The sequence below is a fragment of the Schistocerca nitens genome, chromosome 3 (genome assembly GCF_023898315.1).
Source record: "Schistocerca nitens isolate TAMUIC-IGC-003100 chromosome 3, iqSchNite1.1, whole genome shotgun sequence".
NCBI lineage: Eukaryota > Metazoa > Arthropoda > Insecta > Orthoptera > Acrididae > Schistocerca > Schistocerca nitens.
Window position 1 is genome coordinate 109,053,099 of NC_064616.1, and position 12,001 is coordinate 109,065,099.

Genomic DNA, 12,001 nt, shown 5'->3' on the forward strand with positions numbered 1-12,001 from the left:
CTCAAGAGAGTCATAGAGATTCCTGCCAGTTCTTCACCCAAATACACATTTTTTAGATACTCTTTCCAGTCTGCCTGATAGCTACGCCACTAGTTGTGTATCTTAAGAGTCATTGTAACTTTTGCCAGGGGTTTCTTGAAGTTGCTGATGTGATTATGCTGGTGACGAGGCATTGGCTACCCTATGAGTGTCATAGTGATTCCTGCTAGTTGCTCACCCAAATACACATTTTTTTGATACTTTGGCCAGTCTGCCTCAAGTGGCACCCCACTAGCTGTGTATCTTATGAGAAGCTTCGTTACCTTTGCAAGCGGTTTCTTGAAGTTGGTGATGGGATTATGTTGGCGACGAGGCATTGGCTACCTTAAGAGAGTCATAGTGCTTCCTGCCAGTTGCTCACCCAAATACACATTTTGAGATACTGTGGCCAGTCTGCCTGAAGCGATACGCCACTAGTTGTGTATCTTAAGAGAAACATCGTTACTCTTGCCAGCGGTTTCTTGACTTTGAAGCTGTGATTATACTGGTGACGAGATATTGGCTACCCTAAGAGAGTCATAGTGTTTCCTGCCAGTTGCTCACCCAAATACACATTTTTTAGATACTGTTTCCAGTGTGCCTGAAGCGATACGCCACTAGTTGTGTATCTTAAGAGAAACATCGTTACTTTTGAAAGGGGTTTCTAGAAGTTGCTGATTTGATTCTACTGGTGACGAGGCATTGGCTACCTCAAGAGGGTCATAGAGATTCCTGCCAGTTCTTCACCCAAATACACATTTTTTAGATACTCTTTCCAGTCTGCCTGATAGCTACGCCACTAGTTGTGTATCTTAAGAGTCATTGTAACTTTTGCCAGGGGTTTCTTGAAGTTGCTGATGTGATTATGCTGGTGACGAGGCATTGGCTACCCTATGAGTGTCATAGTGATTCCTGCTAGTTGCTCACCCAAATACACATTTTTTGATACTTTGGCCAGTCTGCCTCAAGTGACACCCCACTAGCTGTGTATCTTATGAGAAGCTTCGTTACCTTTGCAAGCGGTTTCTTGAAGTTGGTGATGGGATTATGTTGGCGACGAGGCATTGGCTACCTTAAGAGAGTCATAGTGCTTCCTGCCAGTTGCTCACCCAAATACACATTTTGAGATACTGTGGCCAGTCTGCCTGAAGCGATACGCCACTAGTTGTGTATCTTAAGAGAAACATCGTTACTTTTGCCAGGGGTTTCTAGAAGTTGCTGATTTGATTGTGCTGTTGATGAGGCATTGGCTACCTCAAGAGAGTCATAGAGATTCTTTGCCAGTTCTTCACCCAAATACACATTTTTTAGATACTCTTTCCAGTCTGCCTGATAGCTACGCCACTAGTTGTGTATCTTAAGAGTCATTGTAACTTTTGCCAGGGGTTTCTTGAAGTTGCTGATGGGATTATGCTGGTGACGAGGCATTGGCTACCCTATGAGTGTCATAGTGATTCCTGCTAGTTGCTCACCCAAATACACATTTTTTTGATACTTTGGCCAGTCTGCCTCAAGTGACACCCCACTAGCTGTGTATCTTATGAGAAGCTTCGTTACCTTTGCAAGCGGTTTCTTGAAGTTGGTGATGGGATTATGTTGGTGACGAGGCATTGGCTACCTTAAGAGAGTCATAGTGCTTCCTGCCAGTTGCTCACCCAAATACACATTTTGAGATACTGTGGCCAGTCTGCCTGAAGCGATACGCCACTAGTTGTGTATCTTAAGAGAAACATCGTTACTCTTGCCAGCGGTTTCTTGACTTTGAAGCTGTGATTATACTGGTGACGAGATATTGGCTACCCTAAGAGAGTCACAGTGTTTCGTGCCAGTTGCTCACCCAAATACACATTTTTTAGATACTGTTTCCAGTGTGCCTGAAGCGATAAGCCACTAGTTGTGTATCTTAAGAGAAACATCGTTACTTTTGCCAGGGGTTTCTAGAAGTTGCTGATTTGATTCTGCTGGTGACGAGGCATTGGCTACCTCAAGAGAGTCATAGAGATTCCTGCCAGTTCTTCACCCAAATACACATTTTTTAGATACTCTTTCCAGTCTGCCTGATTGCTACGCCACTAGATGTGTATCTTAAGAGTCATTGTAACTTTTGCCAGGGGTTTCTTGAAGTTGCTGATGTGATTATGCTGGTGACGAGGCATTGGCTACCCTATGAGTGTCATAGTGATTCCTGCTAGTTGCTCACCCAAATACACATTTTTTTGATACTTTGGCCAGTCTGCCTCAAGTGACACCCCACTAGCTGTGTATCTTATGAGAAGCTTCGTTACCTTTGCAAGCGGTTTCTTGAAGTTGGTGATGGGATTATGTTGGCGACGAGGCATTGGCTACCTTAAGAGAGTCATAGTGCTTCCTGCCAGTTGCTCACCCAAATACACATTTTGAGATACTGTGGCCAGTCTGCCTGAAGCGATACGCCACTAGTTGTGTATCTTAAGAGAAACATCGTTACTCTTGCCAGCGGTTTCTTGACTTTGAATCTGTGATTATACTGGTGACGAGATATTGGTTACCCTAACAGAGTCACAGTGTTTCGTGACAGTTGCTCACCCAAATACACATTTTTTAGATTCGGTTTCCAGTTTGCCTGAAGCGATACGCCACTAGTTGTGTATCTTAAGAGAAACATCGTTACTTTTGCCAGGGGTTTCTAGAAGTTGCTGATTTGATTGTGCTGTTGACGAGGCATTGGCTACCTCAAGAGAGTCATAGAGATTCCTGCCAGTTCTTCACCCAAATACACATTTTTTAGATACTCTTTCCAGTCTGCCTGATAGCTACGCCACTAGTTGTGTATCTTAAGAGTCATTGTAACTTTTGCCAGGGGTTTCTTGAAGTTGCTGATGGGATTATGCTGGTGACGAGGCATTGGCTACCTTAAGAGAGTCATAGTGCTTCCTGCCAGTTGCTCACCCAAATACACATTTTGAGATACTGTGGCCAGTCTGCCTGAAGCGATACGCCACTAGTTGTGTATCTTATGAGAAACATCGTTACTCTTGCCAGCGGTTTCTTGACTTTGAAGCTGTGATTATACTGGTGACGAGATATTGGCTACCCTAAGAGAGTCATAGTGTTTCCTGACAGTTGCTCACCCAAATACACATTTTTTAGATACTGTTTCCAGTGTGCCTGAAGCGATACGCCACTAGTTGTGTATCTTAAGAGAAACATCGTTACTTTTGAAAGGGGTTTCTAGAAGTTGCTGATTTGATTCTACTGGTGACGAGGCATTGGCTACCTCAAGAGAGTCATAGAGATTCCTGCCAGTTCTTCACCCAAATACACATTTTTTAGATACTCTTTCCAGTCTGCCTGATAGCTACGCCACTAGTTGTGTCTCTTAAGAGTCATTGTAACTTTTGCCAGGGGTTTCTTGAAGTTGCTGATGTGATTATGCTGGTGACGAGGCATTGGCTACCCTATGAGTGTCATAGTGATTCCTGCTAGTTGCTCACCCAAATACACATTTTTTTGATACTTTGGCCAGTCTGCCTCAAGTGACACCCCACTAGCTGTGTATCTTATGAGAAGCTTCGTTACCTTTGCAAGCGGTTTCTTGAAGTTGGTAATGGGATTATGTTGGTGACGAGGCATTGGCTACCTTAAGAGAGTCATAGTGCTTCCTGCCAGTTGCTCACCCAAATACACATTTTGAGATACTGTGGCCAGTCTGCCTGAAGCGATACGCCACTAGTTGTGTATCTTAAGAGAAACATCGTTACTCTTGCCAGCGGTTTCTTGACTTTGAAGCTGTGATTATACTGGTGACGAGATATTGGCTACCCTAAGAGAGTCACAGTGTTTCGTGCCAGTTGCTCACCCAAATACACATTTTTTAGATACTGTTTCCAGTGTGCCTGAAGCGAACGCCACTAGTTGTGTATCTTAAGAGAAACATCGTTACTTTTGCCAGGGGTTTCTAGAAGTTGCTGATTTGATTCTGCTGTTGACGAGGCATTGGCTACCTCAAGAGAGTCATAGAGATTCCTGCCAGTTCTTCACCCAAATACACATTTTTTAGATACTCTTTCCAGTCTGCCTGATAGCTACGCCACTAGTTGTGTATCTTAAGAGTCATTGTAACTTTTGCCAGGGGTTTCTTGAAGTTGCTGATGGGATTATGCTGTTGACGAGGCATTGGCTACCCTATGAGTGTCATAGTGATTCCTGCTAGTTGCTCACCCAAATACACATTTTTTTGATACTTTGGCCAGTCTGCCTCAAGTGACACCCCACTAGCTGTGTATCTTATGAGAAGCTTCGTTACCTTTGCAAGCGGTTTCTTGAAGTTGGTGATGGGATTATGTTGGTGACGAGGCATTGGCTACCTTAAGAGAGTCATAGTGCTTCCTGCCAGTTGCTCACCCAAATACACATTTTGAGATACTGTGGCCAGTCTGCCTGAAGCGATACGCCACTAGTTGTGTATCTTAAGAGAAACATCGTTACTCTTGCCAGCGGTTTCTTGACTTTGTAGCTGAGATTATACTGGTGACGAGATATTGGCTACCCTAAGAGAGTCACAGTGTTTCCTGCCAGTTGCTCACCCAAATACACATTTTTTAGATACTGTTTCTAGTGTGCCTGAAGCGATACGCCACTAGTTGTGTATCTTAAGAGAAACATCGTTACTTTTGCCAGGGGTTTCTAGATGTTGCTGATTTGATTCTGCTGGTGACGAGGCATTGGCTACCTCAAGAGAGTCATAGAGATTCCTACCAGTTCTTCACCCAAATACACATTTTTTAGATACTCTTTCCAGTCTGCCTGATAGCTACGCCACTAGTTGTGTCTCTTAAGAGTCATTGTAACTTTTGCCAGGGGTTTCTTGAAGTTGCTGATGTGATTATGCTGGTGACGAGGCATTGGCTACCCTATGAGTGTCATAGTGATTCCTGCTAGTTGCTCACCCAAATACACATTTTTTTGATACTTTGGCCAGTCTGCCTCAAGTGACACCCCACTAGCTGTGTATCTTATGAGAAGCTTCGTTACCTTTGCAAGCGGTTTCTTGAAGTTGGTGATGGGATTATGTTGGCGACGAGGCATTGGCTACCTTAAGAGAGTCATAGTGCTTCCTGCCAGTTGCTCACCCAAATACACATTTTGAGATACTGTGGCCAGTCTGCCTGAAGCGATACGCCACTAGTTGTGTATCTTAAGAGAAACATCGTTACTCTTGCCAGCGGTTTCTTGACTTTGTAGCTGAGATTATACTGGTGATGAGATATTGGCTACCCTAAGAGAGTCACAGTGTTTCCTGCCAGTTGCTCACCCAAATACACATTTTTTAGATACTGTTTCTAGTGTGCCTGAAGCGATACGCCACTAGTTGTGTATCTTAAGAGAAACATCGTTACTTTTGCCAGGGGTTTCTAGATGTTGCTGATTTGATTCTGCTGGTGACGAGGCATTGGCTACCTCAAGAGAGTCATAGAGATTCCTACTAGTTCTTCACCCAAATACACATTTTTTAGATACTCTTTCCAGTCTGCCTGATAGCTACGCCACTAGTTGTGTCTCTTAAGAGTCATTGTAACTTTTGCCAGGGGTTTCTTGAAGTTGCTGATGTGATTATGCTGGTGACGAGGCATTGGCTACCCTATGAGTGTCATAGTGATTCCTGCTAGTTGCTCACCCAAATACACATTTTTTTGATACTTTGGCCAGTCTGCCTCAAGTGACACCCCACTAGCTGAGTATCTTATGAGAAGCTTCGTTACCTTTGCAAGCGGTTTCTTGAAGTTGGTGATGGGATTATGTTGGCGACGAGGCATTGGCTACCTTAAGAGAGTCATAGTGCTTCCTGCCAGTTGCTCACCCAAATACACATTTTGAGATACTGTGGCCAGTCTGCCTGAAGCGATACGCCACTAGTTGTGTATCTTAAGAGAAACATCGTTACTCTTGCCAGCGGTTTCTTGACTTTGAAGCTGTGATTATACTGGTGACGAGATATTGGCTACCCTAAGAGAGTCACAGTGTTTCGTGCCAGTTGCTCACCCAAATACACATTTTTTAGATACTGTTTCTAGTGTGCCTGAAGCGATACGCCACTAGTTGTGTATCTTAAGAGAAACATCGTTACTTTTGCCAGGGGTTTCTAGAAGTTGCTGATTTGATTGTGCTGTTGACGAGGCATTGGCTACCTCAAGAGAGTCATAGAGATTCCTGCCAGTTCTTCACCCAAATACACATTTTTTAGATACTCTTTCCAGTCTGCCTGATAGCTACGCCACTAGTTGTGTATCTTAAGAGTCATTGTAACTTTTGCCAGGGGTTTCTTGAAGTTGCTGATGGGATTATGCTGGTGACGAGGCATTGGCTACCCTATGAGTGTCATAGTGATTCCTGCTAGTTGCTCACCCAAATACACATTTTTTTGATACTTTGGCCAGTCTGCCTCAAGTGACACCCCACTAGCTGTGTATCTTATGAGAAGCTTCGTTACCTTTGCAAGCGGTTTCTTGAAGTTGGTGATGGGATTATGTTGGTGACGAGGCATTGGCTACCTTAAGAGAGTCATAGTGCTTCCTGCCAGTTGCTCACCCAAATACACATTTTGAGATACTGTGGCCAGTCTGCCTGAAGCGATACGCCACTAGTTGTGTATCTTAAGAGAAACATCGTTACTCTTGCCAGCGGTTCCTTGACTTTGTAGCTGAGATTATACTGGTGACGAGATATTGGCTACCCTAAGAGAGTCACAGTGTTTCCTGCCAGTTGCTCACCCAAATACACATTTTTTAGATACTGTTTCTAGTGTGCCTGAAGCGATACGCCACTAGTTGTGTATCTTAAGAGAAACATCGTTACTTTTGCCAGGGGTTTCTAGATGTTGCTGATTTGATTCTGCTGGTGACGAGGCATTGGCTACCTCAAGAGAGTCATAGAGATTCCTACCAGTTCTTCACCCAAATACACATTTTTTAGATACTCTTTCCAGTCTGCCTGATAGCTACGCCACTAGTTGTGTCTCTTAAGAGTCATTGTAACTTTTGCCAGGGGTTTCTTGAAGTTGCTGATGTGATTATGCTGGTGACGAGGCATTGGCTACCCTATGAGTGTCATAGTGATTCCTGCTAGTTGCTCACCCAAATACACATTTTTTTGATACTTTCGCCAGTCTGCCTCAAGTGACACCCCACTAGCTGTGTATCTTATGAGAAGCTTCGTTACCTTTGCAAGCGGTTTCTTGAAGTTGGTGATGGGATTATGTTGGCGACGAGGCATTGGCTACCTTAAGAGAGTCATAGTGCTTCCTGCCAGTTGCTCACCCAAATACACATTTTGAGATACTGTGGCCAGTCTGCCTGAAGCGATACGCCACTAGTTGTGTATCTTAAGAGAAACATCGTTACTCTTGCCAGCGGTTTCTTGACTTTGAAGCTGTGATTATACTGGTGACGAGATATTGGCTACCCTAAGAGAGTCACAGTGTTTCCTGCCAGTTGCTCACCCAAATACACATTTTTTAGATACTGTTTCTAGTGTGCCTGAAGCGATACGCCACTAGTTGTGTATCTTAAGAGAAACATCGTTACTTTTGAAAGGAGTTTCTAGAAGTTGCTGATTAGATTCTACTGGTGACGAGGCATTGGCTACCTCAAGAGAGTCATAGAGATTCCTACCAGTTCTTCACCCAAATACACATTTTTTAGATACTCTTTCCAGTCTGCCTGATAGCTACGCCACTAGTTGTGTCTCTTAAGAGTCATTGTTACTTTTGCCAGGGGTTTCTTGAAGTTGCTGATGTGATTATGCTGGTGACGAGGCATTGGCTACCCTATGAGTGTCATAGTGATTCCTGCTAGTTGCTCACCCAAATACACATTTTTTTGATACTTTGGCCAGTCTGCCTCAAGTGACACCCCACTAGCTGTGTATCTTATGAGAAGCTTCGTTACCTTTGCAAGCGGTTTCTTGAAGTTGGTGTTGGGATTATGTTGGCGACGAGGCATTGGCTACCTTAAGAGAGTCATAGTGCTTCCTGCCAGTTGCTCACCCAAATACACATTTTGAGATACTGTGGCCAGTCTGCCTCAAGTGACACCCCACTAGCTGTGTATCTTATGAGAAGCTTCGTTACCTTTGCAAGCGGTTTCTTGAAGTTGGTGATGGGATTATGTTGGCGACGAGGCATTGGCTACCCTAAGAGAGTCACAGTGTTTCCTGCCAGTTGCTAACCCAAATACACATTTTTTAGATACTGTTTCTAGTGTGCCTGAAGCGATACGCCACTAGTTGTGTATCTTAAGAGAAACATCGTTACTTTTGCCAGGGGTTTCTAGATGTTGCTGATTTGATTCTGCTGGTGACGAGGCATTGGCTACCTCAAGAGAGTCATAGAGATTCCTACCAGTTCTTCACCCAAATACACATTTTTTAGATACTCTTTCCTGTCTGCCTGATAGCTACGCCACTAGTTGTGTCTCTTAAGAGTCATTGTAACTTTTGCCAGGGCTTTCTTGAAGTTGCTGATGTGATTATGCTGGTGACGAGGCATTGGCTACCCTATGAGTGTCATAGTGATTCCTGCTAGTTGCTCACCCAAATACACATTTTTTTGATACTTTGGCCAGTCTGCCTCAAGTGACACCCCACTAGCTGTGTATCTTATGAGAAGCTTCGTTACCTTTGCAAGCGGTTTCTTGAAGTTGGTGATGGGATTATGTTGGCGACGAGGCATTGGCTACCTTAAGAGAGTCATAGTGCTTCCTGCCAGTTGCTCACCCAAATACACATTTTGAGATACTGTGGCCAGTCTGCCTGAAGCGATACGCCACTAGTTGTGTATCTTAAGAGAAACATCATTACTCTTGCCAGCGGTTTCTTGACTTTGAAGCTGTGATTATACTGGTGACGAGATATTGGCTACCCTAAGAGAGTCACAGTGTTTCGTGCCAGTTGCTCACCCAAATACACATTTTTTAGATACTGTTTCCAGTGTGCCTGAAGCGATACGCCACTAGTTGTGTATCTTAAGAGAAACATCGTTACTTTTGCCAGGGGTTTCTAGATGTTGCTGATTTGATTCTGCTGGTGACGAGGCATTGGCTACCTCAAGAGAGTCATAGAGATTCCTGTCAGTTCTTCACCCAAATACACATTTTTTAGATACTCTTTCCAGTCTGCCTGATTGCTACGCCACTAGATGTGTATCTTAAGAGTCATTGTAACTTTTGCCAGGGGTTTCTTGAAGTTGCTGATGTGATTATGCTGGTGACGAGGCATTGGCTACCCTATGAGTGTCATAGTGATTCCTGCTAGTTGCTCACCCAAATACACATTTTTTTGATACTTTCGCCAGTCTGCCTAAAGTGACACCCCACTAGCTGTGAATCTTATGAGAAGCTTCGTTACCTTTGCAAGCGGTTTCTTGAAGTTGGTGATGGTATTATGTTGGCGACGAGGCATTGGCTACCTTAAGAGAGTCATAGTGCTTCCTGCCAGTTGCTCACCCAAATACACATTTTGAGATACTGTGGCCAGTCTGCCTGAAGCGATACGCCACTAGTTGTGTATCTTAAGAGAAACATCGTTACTCTTGCCAGCGGTTTCTTGACTTTGAAGCTGTGATTATACTGGTGACGAGATATTGGTTACCCTAAGAGAGTCACAGTGTTTCGTGCCAGTTGCTCACCCAAATACACATTTTTTAGATTCGGTTTCCAGTGTGCCTGAAGCGATACGCCACTAGTTGTGTATCTTAAGAGAAACATCGTTACTTTTGCCAGGGGTTTCTAGAAGTTGCTGATTTGATTGTGCTGTTGACGAGGCATTGGCTACCTCAAGAGAGTCATAGAGATTCCTGCCAGTTCTTCACCCAAATACACATTTTTTAGATACTCTTTCCAGTCTGCCTGATAGCTACGCCACTAGTTGTGTATCTTAAGAGTCATTGTAACTTTTGCCAGGGGTTTCTTGAAGTTGCTGATGGGATTATGCTGGTGACGAGGCATTGGCTACCCTATGAGTGTCATAGTGATTCCTGCTAGTTGCTCACCCAAATACACATTTTTTTGATACTTTGGCCAGTCTGCCTCAAGTGACACCCCACTAGCTGTGTATCTTATGAGAAGCTTCGTTACCTTTGCAAGCGGTTTCTTGAAGTTGGTGATGGGATTATGTTGGTGACGAGGCATTGGCTACCTTAAGAGAGTCATAGTGCTTCCTGCCAGTTGCTCACCCAAATACACATTTTGAGATACTGTGGCCAGTCTGCCTGAAGCGATACGCCACTAGTTGTGTATCTTAAGAGAAACATCGTTACTCTTGCCAGCGGTTTCTTGACTTTGTAGCTGAGATTATACTGGTGACGAGATATTGGCTACCCTAAGAGAGTCACAGTGTTTCCGGCCAGTTGCTCACCCAAATACACATTTTTTAGATACTGTTTCTAGTGTGCCTGAAGCGATACGCCACTAGTTGTGTATCTTAAGAGAAACATCGTTACTTTTGCCAGGGGTTTCTAGATGTTGCTGATTTGATTCTGCTGGTGACGAGGCATTGGCTACCTCAAGAGAGTCATAGAGATTCCTACCAGTTCTTCACCCAAATACACATTTTTTAGATACTCTTTCCAGTCTGCCTGATAGCTACGCCACTAGTTGTGTCTCTTAAGAGTCATTGTAACTTTTGCCAGGGGTTTCTTGAAGTTGCTGATGTGATTATGCTGGTGACGAGGCATTGGCTACCCTATGAGTGTCATAGTGATTCCTGCTAGTTGCTCACCCAAATACACATTATTTTGATACTTTCGCCAGTCTGCCTCAAGTGACACCCCACTAGCTGTGTATCTTATGAGAAGCTTCGTTACCTTTGCAAGCGGTTTCTTGAAGTTGGTGATGGGATTATGTTGGCGACGAGGCATTGGCTACCTTAAGAGAGTCATAGTGCTTCCTGCCAGTTGCTCACCCAAATACACATTTTGAGATACTGTGGCCAGTCTGCCTGAAGCGATACGCCACTAGTTGTGTATCTTAAGAGAAACATCGTTACTCTTGCCAGCGGTTTCTTGACTTTGAAGCTGTGATTATACTGGTGACGAGATATTGACTACCCTAAGAGAGTCACAGTGTTTCCTGCCAGTTGCTCACCCAAATACACATTTTTTAGATACTGTTTCCAGTGTGCCTGAAGCGATACGCCACTAGTTGTGTATCTTAAGAGAAACATCGTTACTTTTGAAAGGAGTTTCTAGAAGTTGCTGATTAGATTCTACTGGTGACGAGGCATTGGCTACCTCAAGAGAGTCATAGAGATTCCTACCAGTTCTTCACCCAAATACACATTTTTTAGATACTCTTTCCAGTCTGCCTGATAGCTACGCCACTAGTTGTGTCTCTTAAGAGTCATTGTAACTTTTGCCAGGGGTTTCTTGAAGTTGCTGATGTGATTATGCTGGTGACGAGGCATTGGCTACCCTATGAGTGTCATAGTGATTCCTGCTAGTTGCTCACCCAAATACACATTTTTTTGATACTTTGGCCAGTCTGCCTCAAGTGACACCCCACTAGCTGTGTATCTTATGAGAAGCTTCGTTACCTTTGCAAGCGGTTTCTTGAAGTTGGTGATGGGATTATGTTGGCGACGAGGCATTGGCTACCTTAAGAGAGTCATAGTGCTTCCTGCCAGTTGCTCACCCAAATACACATTTTGAGATACTGTGGCCAGTCTGCCTCAAGTGACAACCCACTAGCTGTGTATCTTATGAGAAGCTTCGTTACCTTTGCAAGCGGTTTCTTGAAGTTGGTGATGGGATTATGTTGGCGACGAGGCATTGGCTACCCTAAGAGAGTCACAGTGTTTCCTGCCAGTTGCTCACCCAAATACACATTTTTTAGATACTGTTTCTAGTGTGCCTGAAGCGATACGCCACTAGTTGTGTATCTTAAGAGAAACATCGTTACTTTTGCCAGGGGTTTCTAGATGTTGCTGATTTGATTCTGCTGGTGACGAGGCA